This window comes from Tupaia chinensis, unplaced genomic scaffold, assembly GCF_000334495.1.
Source record: "Tupaia chinensis unplaced genomic scaffold, TupChi_1.0 Scaffold000544_1, whole genome shotgun sequence".
NCBI lineage: Eukaryota > Metazoa > Chordata > Mammalia > Scandentia > Tupaiidae > Tupaia > Tupaia belangeri.
Window position 1 is genome coordinate 1,066,939 of NW_006160056.1, and position 20,385 is coordinate 1,087,323.

Here is a 20,385-nt window from a genome sequence, read left to right on the forward strand (position 1 = left end):
CGCCACTTTACCCGCCATGCCACTGGCTGGCTCAACAGTGGTTATAATTAAATTTTTTTCTCACTTCTATTAATTTTTTATTATGTCCTGCATATTTTTGGGAGGTGTAGAGACTGTAGGTTTGTCATCACTGATTTTTATTCTCAGAGGTTGTCTAATGAACTTGTGGAAATTTGATTTTTCATTTCATTAGGCTGATTCACTGAGTTAGCTCTTAGGCTTATGAGAAATTCATAGTTCAAGACGTAATCTTTATTCCCAAGGTGTGGCAATTTCAATGGAAAACATAAAGTTATTATTAAGTTCCTTTAACTTTGTATAATTCAAACTCCAAGATCTGTCTCCTTTGGATGGGTGGAAGTATACCAGCTGTTTATTCCCACCAGGATCTTTTGAATAAGGTCCTATGCCTATGCTGCTTAGAAGTGGCCTGTGGATTTCAAGAAATTTACATGCAGATTTAGGGGCACCTCCTCTGTTACCCTTTCTTTCCTGAGATATCCTTCAGTTTCCAGCTGCACTATCGATCTGGAACTGTATGCTTTGACCCTGAAAACAAATATGACTAGTAAATGTTTTAGCCACACTGATCTGAAAGCACCCTCAGGGGAAAAGCCGTATAAATAAATTTCTCACTCAGGTCCAGCTTGGTGGCATAGCAGGGATGCACTGCTCAAGTGACGCTAGATCTGTAAGGAAGATCACTGGTTTGATTCCCTAATCTATGTGTACATGCTGGGTGTATATGTCCGTGACTTGGACTAGTAGAAAGATGGGAGAGTTTCCCAGTGAAACACTGTTGAGGCTTTCTCTGTCTTTCTCTCCCTCTCGTGAAAATAAAATAAAATAAACTATACATATACACACACATATATTAAAGTATGTCTGTGTGTGTGTTTGTGTGTGTATGTAAAGGGCTGGCTTTATAGCCTGCTGATTAAAAGAAACCAGATCTCACAAGGCTGACCACGGTTCAAGTCCCAGCTCTGGAACCTGAAAAACATGCTGAACATGTATATGTACATGCACAAAATTACAACAAGATTTTGGATGTGGGATTGGATGATGTAGGAGAAGGAATTGCAGAGTAATCATGCTCCATTTGGGGGTGCTTTTTCCCTCTCCCTCTCTGCCTCTTTGTCTCTGGTGACCACACACACCTTCTGACAAAAAGAAAAGAAAAGGGGCCAGCAGGTGGCATAGTGGTTATAGCACTGAATTCCCACATGGTTGTCTACAATTTAAGTCCCAGACCAGTGGCCTGAAAATCAACGCCAGGTGTCATGTACATATGTGCCCAAAATTCCAAGAGAAGAACTGGTGAGAAAGGATTGTGGCAAGGCCATCCCCACTGAGGGGATGATTTCTTGTTTTTTGTCTCTCTGACTCTCATAAATGTGGATCCTGGGTCAGCCGGCACCGTGGTGGTTAAGGCTGTTGGATCGCACAAGGCTGTGCAATTGTGTAACTCAAGTTCCCAACCCAGTGGTTTGAAAAATGTGCCAGGTGCACATATGCATGCATACTCAAAGTCTCCAAAGGAAAAATGAAGAAGGGATTGCAGTGTGATTATTTCCCATGCTTTCTCACTTTCTTCTCTCTCTGGTAAGGGAATGTGCACTCTAGGTTTATTTTGTTTTTTTCTTTCTTTCTTATTTTTTTCCCAACATGGATCACTAAGTATGGTTTCCTAAATTTAGTTAAAGGCTCCAGGGTTGTAAAATAAGCCTAAACCTAACTCTCACACATACGCACATACATGCACATCACAATACCAAGATGTTATAATGAATCACCACATAGACCTTATCATATCAACAAAGATTTTTAACAAGAAGGCCCAAATAAAGATTAGGCTTATGGGAAATGAATTAGGACCATTTGGTCAATTATCTAGTTGATCATACAAGTAGTCTATTTGTTTTAGGATCAAATACTCTTAATTTTGGTGTATAACCATAGGAGAAAACCGTATTAGATAGCTATCTCACCAACACTGGCCATTAATCATCATCCTGGTAAATACCGAGCGAATTATAACATTTTTTTCAATCTTAAATTTTATCTTCAGTAGGTCATGATACAATTGTTTAATTTAACATGACATTACAAATGTAGTATTATACAATGCTATTTTCCTTGTAATCATTTTATTAAATGGTCTATGACGTAGCCACAACTGACTCAATGCCTTTTCAGAAACTTTGGGTTTTTGTTAGAGGTTTTTGCTATAGGGCACATGAGCTCACCGGAGATAAAAAGAGAGACCAGGAGAGAGAAAGCAAGAAATCAACTCCCAGGGGAGATGGCCATGCCTCTATCCCTTCTCCACTCTCCTCTCAGGATATTGGGACACACAAGACCCCAACATGAGTTTCATGCTGCCAGGTGCAGGACTCAAATTGCAATTGACCATGTTGAAGTCCAGTGTCTTAACCACTATACCATCTGCTGGCCCTGAGTCTTTGGTTTTTAACATTAAAAGAACATGATGGTTTCCAAATGTATTTTATATGCAAATATCTGTTCAGTTAGTTTTCAGTAAAATACATGATTAAGGTTAACGCTCTGTAAGTCAAAGGGTGAATGTGAGAATTGCTGAAACGACTACTGTTCACAATCAGCCTGTTATCCAAGTCTCTTTGTTCTAAGAGATTACTAAGAATATCCTTTTTGTCCCAAACTGAAGAAATAAAGGAAGAAGTAAAGGTATTAGTTGGAAGATACCTATGTTACTTATCAAATATAAACACAGTACTTGGACATAGTTTTCATTTCTTATGAGAGCTAAAAAAAATAATAATAAAATTGATTTCGATGGCAGCCTTAGCTAAAACGTGAGTAACATTGTTTTTTCTTTCTTTTTTATTTAATGAAGTTTCTATGTTTTCAAATGTGCATCTTCACCAGCAGGCAGCATCTTCACCCTAGGTATTTCTGGTATAAATTACTTGAGTTCTATGATTTGAAACTAGTTTGATAAGTTCTTTGCTAGGAACTCCTGAAGTGCTGCCCTGGTCATGGAACCAAAAATCTTCAGCCTCTCAGAGACCACAGCTGGGGTTGTAAGTTTTTTGGGAACTTCTTCATAGAGTTTGTCATATATAGCTTTGTCAAACAAGACTAAGTACTTGAAATTGTCCTGAATTTTATCTTCGGACCACTTCTTCTTGGCCTTTGCCCCAGATTTGTTTACTGGGTCTTTTTCCTTGGCTGACTTTCTGGCATCTTTCTTCTGGTCATTGTGGGCGACATCATGAAGCCCAGACAGTAACAGTGACCACTGCAGGTTCACTAAGGTGTCGGACAGAAAGAACCATTGGATAATGTCTTAAAAATTGGAGAAAAGAGGCCAGCAGCTGGTGTTGTGGTGAAGGCACTGGACTACCACTTGGTTGACCATGGTTCAAGTCCCAGACATGGCAACTTGAAAATCATCCTGGGCAAGTGTATGTGTGTGCCTCCAAACCAGAGAAGATAATGGAAAAGGGATTGCAATGTGGCCATCCCCCCGGGGCATGATTTCTCACTGTCCCTCTCACTGCCTCTCTCTAGTGAACACATGTGCCCTATGACAAAACCTTTAAAAATTTTTTTTTAATTGGAGAGAAATAAATTGGAGAAAATAAAATTACCAGTGGACTGGATGAAATGAGTATGAGAGCAAGTATATAATTCTGAGATTTGGTCTAAACCCATAAATGAACTAATTAATGAAGTGAAATAAATCAATAAAAGAAGACTAATGCAGGCCAACCTCTATGGCATAGTTGGTAGAGTTCTGGTCCATCAAACTGGAAGCCATATGCTGCCGACTACAGTTCAAGTCTGTGGCCTGGTTGTCCTGAAAATATGTCAAGCCTATCACATTGACCTAGGATCCTTGTGGGCTGGAAGACTGAAGAGGAGACTGTGACATGACCAAGCCCTTGTGGAGAGTGGTCTTTCTTTCTCTCATATACATGCAGTGCATCATGAAGAAACATTTAAAAAGAAGACTGGTCTAAGGATACCAGCATCTCACGAATCAGTGACTATCAAGGTAGTTAGCATTCTCCTAAAGTACCTTTTAAAAATAAATTAATAGGGAAACCAGCAGATGGCATAATGGTTACGTCACTGGACTTCCATGTAGTTGACTGTGGTTTCAGTCCCAGACCTAGAGGCTTAAATTCACGCTGAGCATGTGTGCGTGCGTGCCCAAAATCCCGAGAGGAGACTGGAGGAGAAGGGATTGTGGCATGGACATCCTTCCTGGGAGGTGATTTTTCACTTTCTGTCTGTCTCTCTCTGTGTCTCTGGCAAGCGTACAGGCCCTATAACAAAAAACTCTCTCTCTAAAAAAATAAATAAATAATAGGACCAGGTGATGTGGTGGATAACAGAGGGACTGACTGCATGATTTTAATCCTGAACCTGGTGGCTTGAGAAACACATTGGGTCCATGTGTGTCTGTGCCTAAAATCTTGAGAGGAGGGAGAAATGGAAGAGAAGGGATTGTGGTGTGGCCATCCTCTCTGGGGGAGTGCTTTCTCATTTTCTCTCTCTCTCTTTCTCTTTCTGTCTAGAGAGCATGCGTGCACTTTAGGTAGAGGTAGGGAATCAAGGGAGGGAAAATAAAAGCAAAACATATAAGAAACAAGAAAGTGAAAATTATTTGTTGATGATAACATGTATGGTAATATCCTTGATTGAACCAATATACAATGTATTCTGGATGTCCTGAATTTTATCTTCGGACCACTTCTTCTTGGCCTTTGCCCCAGATTTGTTTACTGGGTCTTTTTCCTTGGCTGACTTTCTGGCATCTTTCTTCTGGTCATTGTGGGCGACATCATGAAGCCCAGACAGTAACAGTGACCACTGCAGGTTCACTAAGGTGTCGGACAGAAAGAACCATTGGATAATGTCTTAAAAATTGGAGAAAAGAGGCCAGCAGCTGGTGTTGTGGTGAAGGCACTGGACTACCACTTGGTTGACCATGGTTCAAGTCCCAGACATGGCAACTTGAAAATCATCCTGGGCAAGTGTATGTGTGTGCCTCCAAACCAGAGAAGATAATGGAAAAGGGATTGCAATGTGGCCATCCCCCCGGGGCATGATTTCTCACTGTCCCTCTCACTGCCTCTCTCTAGTGAACACATGTGCCCTATGACAAAACCTTTAAAAATTTTTTTTTAATTGGAGAGAAATAAATTGGAGAAAATAAAATTACCAGTGGACTGGATGAAATGAGTATGAGAGCAAGTATATAATTCTGAGATTTGGTCTAAACCCATAAATGAACTAATTAATGAAGTGAAATAAATCAATAAAAGAAGACTAATGCAGGCCAACCTCTATGGCATAGTTGGTAGAGTTCTGGTCCATCAAACTGGAAGCCATATGCTGCCGACTACAGTTCAAGTCTGTGGCCTGGTTGTCCTGAAAATATGTCAAGCCTATCACATTGACCTAGGATCCTTGTGGGCTGGAAGACTGAAGAGGAGACTGTGACATGACCAAGCCCTTGTGGAGAGTGGTCTTTCTTTCTCTCATATACATGCAGTGCATCATGAAGAAACATTTAAAAAGAAGACTGGTCTAAGGATACCAGCATCTCACGAATCAGTGACTATCAAGGTAGTTAGCATTCTCCTAAAGTACCTTTTAAAAATAAATTAATAGGGAAACCAGCAGATGGCATAATGGTTACGTCACTGGACTTCCATGTAGTTGACTGTGGTTTCAGTCCCAGACCTACAGGCTTAAATTCACGCTGAGCATGTGTGCGTGCGTGCCCAAAATCCCGAGAGGAGACTGGAGGAGAAGGGATTGTGGCATGGACATCCTTCCTGGGAGGTGATTTTTCACTTTCTGTCTGTCTCTCTCTGTGTCTCTGGCAAGCGTACAGGCCCTATAACAAAAAACTCTCTCTCTAAAAAAATAAATAAATAATAGGACCAGGTGATGTGGTGGATAACAGAGGGACTGACTGCATGATTTTAATCCTGAACCTGGTGGCTTGAGAAACACATTGGGTCCATGTGTGTCTGTGCCTAAAATCTTGAGAGGAGGGAGAAATGGAAGAGAAGGGATTGTGGTGTGGCCATCCTCTCTGGGGGAGTGCTTTCTCATTTTCTCTCTCTCTCTTTCTCTTTCTGTCTAGAGAGCATGCGTGCACTTTAGGTAGAGGTAGGGAATCAAGGGAGGGAAAATAAAAGCAAAACATATAAGAAACAAGAAATGGAAAATTATTTGTTGATGATAACATGTATGGTAATATCCTTGATTGAACCAATATACAATGTATTCTGGATGGAAAAATCTCATTTTGTATACTCCATTGATGTACAGTGAATGATTATAAATAAATAAATAGGAAATAACATAATAATCCTTTTTTTTTAGAATTGTTTTCTTTAGGGTGTATGTGGTCACTGGAGAGAGAGACAGAGACAGTGAGAGAGAAAGTAAGAATCACCCCTCTCCAGGCGGGATGGCCATGCTGTAATCCCTGATCTCCCATTCTCTTAGGATTTGGGGCACACATGTACATGTACCTGGTGTGAGTTTCAGGCTGCCAGGTCCAAGTGGAAACCATAATCGACCATGTGGTAGTCCAGAGACATAACTGCTACACCATCTGCTGGCCCCCAAACTATTATTTTTCAACCTGTGCCTTTTTTATTGCCTTCCACATCACCCTCTTTACCAGGTTTTGATCTGGGACAATGCACCACAGTAAGATTCAGAATGAGTGAGAGATAGGTGGTGTTTGGAGTCAGTTCTCTACCATTGAGTCCAACATTTTAGGATGGGGTTGAATTATAAAGCAAGGGCTTAGTCCAGTGGGAGCTCCCAATAGGTCATGCCAAAACTGCTAGGTACACAATGGAATTGCTGAGAATGTCAGCGAGATTTTAAAATAAACTCTTGAAAATTTCTCTTAAAAACATCTAAGATGGCTGGGAATAGCAGGTGGTGTAATGGTTAATTTGTCAGACTCCCACATGGCCAAAATCCTGAGAGGAGAATTGAGAAGTGGATGCAGTGTGGCCATTCCCTCTGGGAGGTGATTTCTCACTTTCTTCTGTCTGTCTCTCCAGCGAGCATACATGCTATAGCAAAAATCTCTCTTTAAATAAATTTTAAAAAAAATGTATCTAAGGTGTCTAAGTGGCTAGCACCAGTGCCTGGCAAATTCTGGTGCTTCTTCAATGTTAAATAAATCCCTAAGGACTATGGATGACCTGGATGCCTAAGAGAAGACATGACTTGGAAACTTTTGGTTGCATGAGCTGAGGACAGTGTAGCCAATAGAGATCTTAGAATGACTGTCACCAAGAGATGAGGTGTGATGTTGGAGGTGGGATATTACTGTAAGAGCAAAGGGACCTGGACAGCAGAGTTAGTCCACCTTGTTAAGCAAGACGTACTCTGGAACATGCTGAAGATTCCTTAGGATGGACTATTGTTATTGCGTCTACTGAGTCTTTCCAACTTTTAATAAAACTTAACTCACTTTGTGAGCAATTGAGGTCATTGGTAGCAGTATTAGCGTCAATGTTGATACTGATATCAGCAGGGAGATTTTTCTAGGTTTGTTAGTACAATTTTTAAAAAGCAATCATATCAGTCCAGTGGTTCTTCATTTTTCTTTTTTGTATCTGTAATCAGAATCTAGAATATTATACTCATTTATATCTGCTATGATGTAACCCTGGTTCTTCATGTTTCAACAGATGTTATATAAGTACATATGAATGCACACACACACACACACACACACACACACACATACACATCATCCTACTATAGTCAAGTTCACAAATGATCTCCTTGATTTCACTATTTTCTCAGCCATTCTTTCCACTTGGTCTGTAAAACAGTCAGGAGAGTTTTTTGTTTGTTTGTTTGTTTGTTTGTTTTTTGGGGGGGAGAGGTTTTTGCTATAAGGCGTGTACGCTTGCCAGAAAGACAGAGAGAGAGAGAAAGTGAGAAATCCCCCCAGGGTGTTTGGCCACGCCGCAATCCCTTCTCCTCCATTCTCCTCTTGGGATCTTGGGCACACACACACGGCACCTGGGGTGAGTTTAAGCCACCGGGTCTGGGACTCAAACCATGGTCGACAACATGGGAGTCTATCAACATAACTATTACACTAACTGCTGGTCCCACAGTCAGGAGAGTATTAAAGCAGGGTAAATATAAATATTAATATGTTTATTTACAGTTAAAGAATGATGGCATGACACTAAAAGATACACTTAGTCATTCCTGGATCCTCTTTTGTTTTTAGATAACAGTGTTATTTTTCCTTAGCATTTGTGTGGATAATGAGTTGACTATATTTGTGAAATTAAAGGAGAAAAACTAAGCAAATGCTGCAAGGAGATATTTAATCAATAGACACCCCAAAATAAACACTGTAATAAAACTGTACAAATATTTAGCTAAATTGAAAAACTGTTATAAATGTTCCCAGCATGCAATTTGGCATTATAACAAATCACAAGAAAAGTCATGTCTTTCTGAAATAAGCAAACGTCAAATGAGTAAAATTATACAAGGCTGTTAGCTCTAAAACAATTGTTTACTTGAATTTTTCATAAGGCTATTTCATTAAATATGCTTTATATCTTGGGTTGCATATTATCTTCTTTCTTAGTGCAGTAAATGTTTCATATTTGAGTGCTACCTACCGCAAGTTAGGCTATTCTGAAAATAGACCTTGGCAGATCATTTTGTCTACTTATCAATGATTGATTTAATTGCCAATTAGACCATTGACCAAATAATATTCTGTCCAGGTACCTCTGTGCATTCTTAAAAGAAGAATGGTATCTCCACACATTTTTTTGGATTGAAGATCACAAGATATTAATAATTTAATAATCTATGTTGAATTATAATACTGCATACATTGATATGGAGACTGGTATCAGTATACTAATATACTGATATAGGTACAGAAAAGAAAATCTGTACCGAACGTAGTTTTGTTTTTCTTTGTTTTTTTTTTTTTTTTGAGCGGTTTTTGTTATAGGGTGCGTGTGCTCACCAGAAAGACAGAGAGACAGAGAGACAGAAAGTGAGAAATCAGCCCCCAAGGGGTTGGCCATGCCGCAATCCCCTCTTCTCCATTCTCCTCTTGGGATCTTGGGCACTCACACACACGCGCCTGGCGTGAGTTTAAGTCACCGGGTCCAACTCGAACTGCGGTTGACTACATGGGAGTCCAGCGACATAACCATTACATCAACTGCTGGGCCCCAGTTGGCTTTTAATTAACGTATGCTACCTTGCTGTAGGTACTGGTAAATTTTTGTTACTGTCCTTAAAACCTTAAATTATTCTTTGATCAAGATTTACAGATGTATAAAACATACAAATCTCACCATTTTGCTCTTACCATTTCCCTTTCAGCAAAGGTCAGTTCCACTTTGTTAAAATTTGGACATATTGGCTTTGCACACGTTAATGTATTATGTATTTTACCCTGTTCATTTACAAAATAAATATTGAAAATTTATTCATGCTTATTCATTTTGAATCCTAAATGTTGCAAATAAGTATGATATCCTGAGATCCGGTTAGGGCTGGAGATAACACACAAAAAAATAATTAATCTATACTAAAAATACAATAAGGGCCACAAACAATGTTACAAAAATACAAAGAATATCTAATCACTGGCTGTTAAACTAGAGTACACTTTATTTTTCTTGTTGAATTTCAGAATAATAATGTCATTTTAATTGTAAGTTATTGAGTTCATTAACTTTCTAAATGGCCTAATGTCAAAGTATAATTTTCAAAAAAAAATTAAAAGTAATTCTCATACAAATACAGAATAAATTCTTGTGATAGATTGTTGTTAAGGAGTTGGGTCCAGGGCTGGAACCACATAGTCAACCATGGGATTCAGCACCTTAACCACCATGCCGCTAGGTGACCCAGTTTGTTAATTTTATTTGTAATAGAGGATATGTGCCTGAAAGAGATAGACAGGCAACTCTGGGAGGGTCTTTTCATGCCATGATCCCCTTTTCTAAACCCTCCAGCTCATTAGTTCATCAGGATCTTGGGCATCCACAGCCTGCATCTTGCAAGTTACATGACTGGTCAGTCATGTGGCTTTCAGCATGCTATAGCCTGCATTACTGAGGCTAGGCTCTAATGGCCTTTTTTCTTTTTCTTTTTTTTAACATTTCATATTTTTAAATGTGTTTAATTTTATTTATTATTATTATATTTTAAATTTGCCATAAAGCATGTGTGCTCACCAGAGAGAGAGAGAGTGAAAAAGCACGCTGTCAGGTCCAGGACTTAAACTATGGTGGGCCATGTGGGAGTCCAGCACCCCAGCCACCACACCACCTGCTGGCCCCTAATAGCCTTTTGATATATTTTATTAGTCACATATAAATAATAATCAATCCACCTATGTTTTTCATTAGTCTTTTATGGCAACCAGGAAGTCAATACTTTTCATGATTATGCATCCTATTTTTTTATCTTCATTTCTCAATTATCCTTCAATGGAAGGAACTGATTAAAGAACAATACATGTCATCTCTTGGAATAATATGCCACAGCAGATCTTCTTTCCCTCTGCTAGAAGAAAGTGAGACTCAACAAAGAAGGGGTCTCAGTCCATCAACATGTGTGACCTGGGGTCAGTAGACTAGACACCTTACTGTGATTATTTGCCTCTTATTTGGTCCTGAAGACTCCCTCTAGAGAATGGCCATAAACTCTAGCTTTGGAATCACAGGCAGGAGTCTGTAGATGTTTTAATATTTATAGTATACCTTTCACAGGGTACTTCTTTATCCTGGGAGATGGCTTAATGCCTAAGTTTCTGACCAATAACCTATATTCCTTTTACAGAAACTTGTTTATACTGGTAGATGTCTCTGTAGTTCTTATCTGCCTATGTAGTTAGTTGCTACTAAGGTAGCAACTCTCCAGGAGAGCTTTGGCCAGGAAGAGGGGGCAATTAGGGTGTGTTGATTAGATAAGACACAGAGGAAGCAGCACAATAAAACAAATTAACTAACAGTAGCAGTGTATTACTTACAGATCCCAGAGAGAAGAGGGCAGCATACCTCATCGAGTCAGGAGGAAGCAACGGAGCTATCTGGAGCATGCACACACAACCAGAGGATAGGAAGCAATAAAGAGAGAATAATCTGTGAGCTAAAGCTTTTATTGGTAGCCACACAAATGAGTTTCCCAAGGTGAGTTTTAATTGAAGGAGTTAAAGCAAGTTAGCATGAACTTTTTGAAATCAGGCTGTGACTGGGAGGTGGTCACTGCTGTTCATTTTTTTTTTACTAGGTATTACCTCTGTATTTTTGTCTTTAGTAACAGACTTTGATATTTTAGGTAAGAGGGAGGCATAGCCCTCTGGAGTGTTATTTGGTTGAGTTACTGAAATAACTGCGGGTTTTTTTGGAAGGTTTTGTTTTAAGCACTCCTTAATTAAATTTTATAGGGAGAAAGTAAAGATGGGAATTTTGTTAGGACTTTTTGTTGTATATTGTTTTTTGATTTGTTTTTTGACCCTGTCTCATTTTTTTATAAACTATTTCTTGTTTTGGGGACCAAGGGCATCTTTTTTGTACAAAAATTAGGAACTGGCATATTGCTTGATATTAACTTTATTGACCCTTGTTTTTAATATATAAGACAATATATTAATTTATATATTATTTAGACAATTTTTCCCTATGTTTTACACCCAATAATAATAGAATCCACTCCTTTTCTTGTTTTATCATTCAAGTATACTTGGACTTTTTTTTGGTTTTTATTTTTTTACTCTGGTAATTTTTTTTTTTTTTTACTTTGGCACTTTTTTTTTTTACTCTGGTAATTTTTTTTACTTTGGTATTTTTTTTTTACTCTAGTATTTCTTTTTTTAACATTGGTATCTTTTTATGTTAGTATTTCTTTTATGCTAGTATTTTTTTTACTCTTTTTTTGTTTGTTTCTTTGTTTTTTTTTCTTTTCTTTTCTTTTTTTTTACTTTCACTCTTTTTATTCTATAGGATTCTCACTTTACTCAATAATATCCGACAGGCTGAAAGGAGTGTCTACGTGTCGTGTTTTTTCCCTGTACTCAGGCCCCACGTTGGGCGCCACTTTGCTGATATCAGCTCAGCATGAACACATTTCTCTGAGTGGGGAAGGCTGTGGATTAGAAATAGACGCAATAACAAAACACACAAAGACACATAAGTATAGAAAAGCGAGGACTGAGTGGGCACAACTTCTCTGATGGAGTGATTGTGACCAGAACCAGCCTCAGGTTTATTCTTTTAAAGGGCAGAGAATGGGGGAAGGGAAAAATGGGATGTAAAAGGAATGTAAAGAGAATAAGGGAGGAGAAATTGGGTTACAAAGCCAGTTGTTTTTGGATGTAAATTGATTGAAGATGTGAAAATGAATGGCATCATATAATTTATCTGATCCTTTCAGGGGATAATTTGATAAAGGCTTGTGACTTCCTTTAGCCTGAAACTGGGCAGTATTGAGGTATTGGGTATCAACAAACAACAGGAAGACAACCACTGACAACAGGCAGGTACTGTTTTCATATGTAGATGCTTCTAAATAGCCCTGCTAGAGTAGCTTACAGAAGCACATATTTGTATGTGTCTTTAGGCCACATGTTTTAATCACATGTTTTCATATTGGCTGCTCTCCACAGTCACTACAGCATATCTGCACAATTCTTGCAAAGTGTGGGAATCCGTGGGGTGAGTCAAATAGGTGAGTCAAGTATGTAGCTGTCCCATTAGGGGATGGTAACCAGGGGATGTTTACATAAAGTAGATATCTAGACCGATTTAAGTGAGGAACTGGGAGGAAGTGGAGAATGGGGAACTATCTCAAGGATGACTAACCTAGCCCTGCTTTTAGTATGACAACGTCTAATTTATATCCAAAGTCTAATTTATATTCAGAATAACTGCTGAGGCAACGTGAAATTGTAGGAATTCACTACACACCAACTGGAAGCTTGCTAAAAATGCAGCATCACAGACCCTATTTGAGACCTACTAAATCAGATTCTATGCTTTTAAATGGCAAAAGATTTGCATACACTGAAGTTTGAGAAGTATTTGTTTACCTCTCAGACAATGCTATGCTACTGGTCAATGTGCAACACTCCTGATTAACAAGGTTAGAGAAACAAGCGCCAAGTCAATAGTCTGGCATCAAGATACAGTTTTGCCACTATACACTCCAAGACCTTGGGGAAGTAGCTTAAAACCCTTCACCTCAGTCTCCTTATCCATAAAATAAAGGGGTCAAACATTATTATTGTAAGATCTTTTCTAGTCTGTATTTCTCTGTCAAAACATTGAAACAGATTGTTTTTATGATTTAGTCACTTGAATAAAAAACAACTCTGGGGCTGCCCCCTAGCCTAGTTGCTAACCAGATCCTATATGGCCCACTGTGCAGGTCAAATCCTGGCCCAGGTGGCTTAAAAACATGCCAGACACATGCTCTGTCTCTGTCATTATTTTTCTTACATGTTTATATTCAATTTTATGAAGCATTCTAGGACACAGTATGAGTTGTTTAGTTCAAATTGCTACTAATTAGAGTATCAGCCTCATTTGCCTTCTTCTAATATCCCTAAACTATTCAGTTCCATTAGTGTTAGGAAAAAACAAAAGCAAAAAATAAAGAACCAGCCAAGGAAGAAATCAGAGTTTTTGACTTTCATGGTCTTATGGGTCTGTAAAGATACTTCTGATTCTCAAATAACTCTTCTGATGAAGAATTATTTTGTTGTTGTTTGTATTTCTTTCTACTTTTCTAGTAGTATGTGTCCATCATGAATCTATTAAAAGTCACATAAACTAGATCAATAGAGCAATGTGTACTCTGTGATATTTTTCCTTTTACTCTGCCTTTCAGTATTACAAGAAAGAAAGTTTCTTGGAGTGGTGGCCATTTCTATTATCAAGAGCTCTTGGTCAATTTTCAGGTCAAGGCCTATTAAATGAAGCTTCTGAGAAGACAAACAATTTAAATACTCTAAAGTTAAATTTAGGAACTCTGTTCAAGGAGGCATCACCAGAGATAATAGTACTTCTGCAATTCTATTAACGATTCACGGAAGTCTCAGCAAATGTAGATGAGTTAATTCAATCACCATGGTTAAAACAAATGATGCTTAGACAGATTCTGTTAGTTTTTCTTCTTCATCCATATAACTTATTCCAACTTTTTTTTTTTTTTTTTTAGGGAAAACTATTAAGGAGAAAAGAGGACTTTGGAAGAATACTGGACTGGTTCAAAACTCAAACACACTCCTTTACAGTGTTTATATAACTTCATCGAGGTTCATGTTTGTTTTCTGCAAAGTAGGAAAAATATAGCTTAACTCATAGAGCTATTCTAAGAATTAATATAAAAGCCAATGAAATAGGGTAAGCACAGTGGCCAGTACGTGCATTATCCTTAATAGTTGTTATTTAGCAGGAAGCCAAATAGTGATGCAGGTAAATGTGTATGTCTTTCCTCGCTCACTCCTTATTCTTTTTAGGATTCTCTCCAAATTATAGCAGGTGCTTCCCTGTTATCTCATTCCTCTACCTCTCACTCCCATGGCCATCCCTTTGCCCAGGGTCTGATAACCACATAACTCTGGAACCCAGTCATGTACGCTGGCTGGCCTTACTCTTCCCGTTGATACACTAATTTTTAGAATGTCCTAATTCTATTGTTAGCAAAATATACTGAACTTTTACTTAAGTTCCATTCCTTTAATTCTATACTCGATATACTTTATAGGAGCCCACCAACCTATATTGGTGGATAGAAAAAAAAATCATGATGATTAATAGTGACAGTGGTAACTATTAGATAACATAGGTAACATCTTGGCACTTTATCTGTATTTGGGAAAAAGATTCCTTATTATAAGAAGTGAGTCCATGCTAGTTCATGGTGCAGCGGTAAGGAGTTGCTCAAAGGAAACCAAATTCCACACGGTGACTGAAGTTTGGATTTCGGGCCCAGACAACCTTGAAGACATCAGGCACATGCATGAGTGCCCAATATCTGAAAAAGTGGAGGACTGGAAGAAATGGATCATGGTGCTACCACTCTGTGGAAAGTGCTTGGCTCTTTTTCTCAGTCTCTCTTTCTCTGCATTGTATCACTCTTAAGTATGCACAGACACATTCTATCATGAATAAAGAAAAATATAATAAAATTACTTTTAAAAGTGAAAAAGAAATGAGTCCAGGGTGGGAATTGTAACTATTTTACCCAATCCAGTACAGGAGCTCTTGGTGGACAGGTGAGTCTCACATGTGTGAGGAGGGAGAATTTCTTTTTTCTCTACCTACTCAGGGTGTATGGGAGCTAATTAAAGATAGGTTAATGGGAGAAAAGGAACACAATTGTTATTAATGTATATTTGCATGGGAGTTCATTAAAAAGAACTAAAACTCAAAAGAGACAGACTCAGGCTAGCCCAGTAGCCTAGTGATTAAGGAAACCAGATTCCACATGGTCAACTGTGGTTCTAATCCTAACCCTGGAAGCCTGAAAAACATCCAGAGCACGTGTGCATGTGTGCCCCAAATCATGAGAGGATATAGAAATAGAAATTGTGGTGTGACTATGCCTCATTGTGGGAGTGGGGATTTTCTCCTTCTCTCTCTTTCTCTCTTTGATCCTCTGTATCTCTGTCCCTCTCAGGAAATTAAAAAAAATAAAATAAAGGACCAGCAGATGGTATAGTGTTTATGTCGCTGGACTCCCAAATGGCCAACTGCATTCCAGTCTCAGACCCAGTAGCCTGAAACTCACACAGGTCACATATGTGTGTATGCCCAAAATCCCAAAGGAGAATGAAGGAGAAGGGATTGTGGCATGGCCATCTCTTCTGGGGCTGGGGGTGGTTCCCTCACTTTATTTCTCTCTGTCTCTCTCTGTCTTTCTGGTGAGCACACATACCTTATAACAAAACAAAACAAAATAAAACAAAAAACAACAAACCAACTCTCAAAAATAATGGTAATTGGGACCGGCAGGTGGCGTGGTGGTTGGAGGCTCTGGACTCCCACATGGCTGACCGTGGTTCAAGTCTTGAATCTGGTGGCTTGCTTTCTCACTTGTCCTCTCTCTCTCTGTCTGTCTGATCAAACTGGAAAGTAACAATAATAATAAAGTTAAATAAAATAATTCTTTTAAAAAATGGCAATTGATCACTTGAGCTTTTTCTAAATTAAAATAGTTTTTAAAATTCATGATACAGTGCATGTGTTTGCAATGAAAGTAAAAGAGAGAAGAGATATAAGCAGTCTTTATAGGGTCTGGTATCACTATGATCCTCCTCCAGTTCTCCAGCTTATTAGATCTTGAACACTCAAGCACACAACCAGTGTGATTCAGGCTGACCAGGCAAAGGATTTCAACCTCTGTTGCCATATAGGATCTAGCTTCTCTTTAGAAGCCCGTTACTGCTGTGTCACAGATCAGCCTGATCACACAGGCTTTTTAAAGTTTACTTTGCTGAAATTTTTATAAGGAATCTTTAATTATACTTATTATTTTTTTAAATTTGCTATAAGGTGTATATGCTTGCCAAGGAGAGGAGAGAGAGAGAGAGAGTGAAATAGCATCCCCAGCGAGGATGGCCACAGCACAATCCCTTCTTCATTCTCCTCTCGAGATTTTGGGAACACGTGCACATATGATCACTGCATTTTCAAGCCACCAATATTGTACTTGAACCTTACAGTCAGCTACAGGGGATCCAGCTATCCCAACCACTATGTCGCTGGCTGGCTCTAGTTAGACTTTTTAAAGCCACCCAAGACTAGGAAGCCAAATCAAGAACTTGTTATCAGACTTTACCTTCAATACCTATAGATGTGGGTAAATTCATTTCTTCTTGAGGTGTCAAAAATTCCTAAGGGTCCAATATTTGCCAGGAAGTAATCTATAATCACTCATAAACCTGAGAACACTATAAGGAAGTTATCAAGCCAGTACTAGGGGACTTTGCAAACACAGACTCCATAAAGTCAAAGTTAATTCCTTAAATTGTGTGGTCATATCTGATTATAGGTACGTAATTGTCAATGTGGCATTCTAGTCTAAGTCTTGGTGAAATAAGCAGTTTCCAGTTATGTCCTGTTGCAAAGAAAACAGATTACTACTGAATGAGCACAAATAACTATAATGCTGTGAAAATAAAAATATTTGATAAGAGTTTCAGAATTTTGGAGAGATCAGGTAGAAAAAAAGATAAATGTTGCATTTGTATTTACAAGGTATAATCTATTACATTGTTGTGCACTATAGATAGCTTGACAAGAAGAAGATAGTACTTTCTTATATCCCGAAAACAGAGTACTAAAGCGCTTGCAAAGTTTCAACCAAAAAAAGTCATAGTAATTATAACCATTCTTGATCAGTTCATTCAATGCCATAAAATTAATTTTTGTGGGGCCAGCAGGTGGCATAGAGGTTAAGGCAGCTGGATCCCACATGGTCAACTATATGGTTTGAGACCCAGACCTGGTGGCTTGAAAATCACACTGGGTGTATGTGCGTGTATGTCCAAAATCCCAAGAGCAGAATGGAGGAGAAGGGACTATGGCATGGTCTCATTACCCCTTCTCTGTCTGGCAAACACATGTGCTCTATAGCAAACTAAAGTGAAAAAAAATTTTTTTTAATATTCCTTGATCTTGGTTAGAGATTATGAATCTGTCAGCGTCCACATTAGTTGTAGAAATATAGTCCAGTGGTATAAACTTTAAGTTATCAGAAGCCTTTACTCTACAGCATCTGTCATAGTCCTTTCCATGAGTCTCTAGGACAGTTCTTTGTTTCTTTTGTTTGTTTGTTTGTTTTGGTTTTTTTGTTTGTTTGTTTTTTTGCGATAGGGTGCATGTGCTTGCCAGACAGACAGAGAGACAGAGAAAGACAGAGAGACAGAAAGCGAGAAATCACCCCTCGGGGGGGATGGCCACGCCACAATCCCTTCTCCATTCTCCTCTCAGAATCTTGGGCACTCATGCACATGCGCCCAGCGTGGAGTTTCAAGCCACTGGGTCCAGGACGCAAACCACAGTCGACTACATGGGAGTCCAGCAACATACCCATTACACTAACTGCTGGTCCCAAGGACAGTTCTTTGTTGAAAAAGATGAACACTTGACTTGATGTGGATTATAAGAGCTTTTAGGAAGACATCGGAGTAAAACAATAACTTTCAGAGAATGACAAAAGGCATTAAATGGCCATGACTTAAGATATTTGACAACTGAGAGGAGTATGATTTTGATTCTGTGTCATAGAACATTTTAAGCTAATAAATAGAATTATGACTGATAACATGAAACCAGGACAACCATGGTCAGTAAGAATGCTGACAAATTTGTAGGAATTTATACAATTTTCAAAACAATAACATTTTTCCCATAGAAAGATAACCTGGTTAAGCATCACTTCTTAAGGATATTTCCCATGTAATTTAACATATCAAATAAACCTAATTAGTTTAGCATTTTTATTATAGCATGAATGATTTTCCAATGACAGCCTCAGAAACCTCAAGTCAAGAAGACTTCATTTAGAATTTGATTTGGGGAATTTGTCAAAGATGTCAAAAGATTTGGGAACCAGCAGTTAGCGTAATGGCTATGTCGCTGAACTCCCACGTAGTCGACTGTGGTTCGCATCCCGGACCTGGTGGCTTAAAACTCATGCTGGGTGTGCCCAAGATCCCGAGAGGAGAATGGAGGAGAAGGGATTGCGGCGTGACCATCCCCCCTGGGGGGGGTTATTTCTTGCTTTCTGTCTCTATGTCTCTCTCTGGGTGTCTGGTGAGTGCACACGCCCTATAGTGAAAACCTCTCCAAAAAAAATAAAAATAAAATATGTCATAAGGTTTGAATACTTGGTTAAATAAGATCACAGATCTCTATGAAACCATAATTAGTTATGTATGGGACCAAAGCAAGAGCAAAAGATTTCAAAGGTAAATTTAGGAGATAACATAATTGTAAAATAACCTCAGCTCTTTCAGTATTGACAAGACTAGTTTCTCTAAAATAATCAAAGCCATGCCAAAGATAACATAAAGCACACAGAATATTTATTTTGGGGCAGATTACTCAAAAAAATGAAGAAAAATTTTTATAATTTATAATTAGCCTAGGTTAGCCCTTTAGCCTAGTTGTTATAAGGGAGCTGGATCTCACACAGCTCACTGCAATTCAAATCCTGGCACCATTGGCATGAAAAGCACACCATGCGCTTCTGCACGTGTGCCCAAAATTCTGATGGAGAAATGGAGAAGAGATTGCAGTGTGACCATGCCCCATTGAGGAGTCATTTCTTTCTCTCTCTGGCTAACACATACACCTTTGTACATTAGACACCAATAAACAAAACCAATATCCAAGAAAATTTTGTCTTTTCAATAAAGAAAATCGCATTCTAAATTCGCATCAATACACTACTGAGCTAATTTTTTAAAGACCTTATAAGTAACTATTCAAAGAAGTGGATGGTAGCCTCAAAGTTAACATGAAGAGATTGTCCTGCCCATTTAATCATACTCTGGTTTTGGTTTGGGGGAGAAGATTGTCAACTAAGGCAGAAATTAAACAATTATTATACTGTTAGACCTATGGAAGTTAATGCAGTATGCCTTTGGATTGTTTTTATAAACTATCATACAAGGTCTTTAGGATGTTCACCTTCTTTTTAAATTAAAAATAGTTTAATTTTAGACCACTTCACCGTATGGGAGAAAAGCCTCACAATCACTGGTAGTAAGCCTTAAATATTAGCCTCCAACTGTGCCATCTCAGATCATTTGGAAATGGATTAAGAGGGGCTTAGCCACCTGTTTCCCTGGTTAGGATTTTCCCAGGGAGCTGCCTGTCTTGTCAGATAATTATAATATAGTCATGGTGGGAAGAACACCCCTAGAAGACAGTTGTGGTCTGTGTAAGTGGAGTTACAGAGGACCCACTCTTTCTAGGTCCTTTCTAAATTTGGTAAAATAGACAGAAAGCAAGCGTAAAAGGCCTTTGTGATTTAAGAAATCTGCTGCTGTCCAGGAAACACGAACTCTTCTGGTGGGGGTCCAGGATACATTTGCAATGCACATTGCATGGATAGACCTGGAGCTGATGGGTGTGATTATGGGTGGAATTTATAAGAGACCGTTAAACAAGCCGTGCTGAGCATTCCCAGAGCCTCTGCCAAAGCTCTTTGTGGTTACCAGTACTTACATAGGTAATTGTATATTCCACACCTGGAGGTCAGGCAGCATGCTTTCTACAATTCTTGCAAGAAAAACAAAGTTAAAGTGAATAGTTGAGTGATTAAGGGTGTGTTTCA

General features: G+C 38.7%; 1 pseudogene; it reads right to left on the reverse strand.

The window, feature by feature from the left end:
- The window catches only part of LOC114009492 (40S ribosomal protein S25 pseudogene), a 1,767-nt pseudogene extending 1,749 nt beyond the window's left edge, over positions 1–18 (reverse strand).
- Positions 19–20,385: the final 20,367 nt, after the last annotated feature.